A 342-nucleotide genomic window follows, 5' to 3' on the forward strand; every position below is an offset into this window, starting at 1 on the left:
ATTCTCGAGCCTCTCGATGCTCTCGTTGTCCAGCGCCCACAGGGTCGCGTAGTCCAGGTTCTCCTCGGCCGGCGTCTCGTCCAGGGCGCCCCCGCTGGGCGGCGTCGGAAGCACCGCGGGGCAGGGGGCGTCATCTGCCGGGCGGAGGGCTGCGAGGACCCGTCGGATGCGCAGGAGGCCGCCCGAGGCCAACAGGAGGGAAAGCTAGAGGGACGATTTCCAGTCCCCGTCGTGGGCGAGGCCCAGGAAGGAGGCCAGGTTTGTGCAGCCGAACATCAGTGTCATCTTCAAGGGAGCAGCGTGGGGCTTCCAGCTGGGCTCGGGTAAAGAGGCTGCTGGGGG

The 342-nt window shown here is 68.4% G+C and overlaps 1 protein-coding gene across 1 annotated transcript in view; it reads right to left on the reverse strand.

Annotated features, from left to right (window-relative positions):
* Positions 1-342, reverse strand: part of LOC119588091 (neural cell adhesion molecule 1-like) — an 85634-nt gene that overhangs the window by 82434 nt on the left and 2858 nt on the right. The window lies entirely within an intron of this gene.

The sequence above is a fragment of the Penaeus monodon genome, chromosome 23 (assembly GCF_015228065.2).
Source record: "Penaeus monodon isolate SGIC_2016 chromosome 23, NSTDA_Pmon_1, whole genome shotgun sequence".
In the NCBI taxonomy this organism is placed as follows: Eukaryota; Metazoa; Arthropoda; class Malacostraca; order Decapoda; family Penaeidae; genus Penaeus; species Penaeus monodon.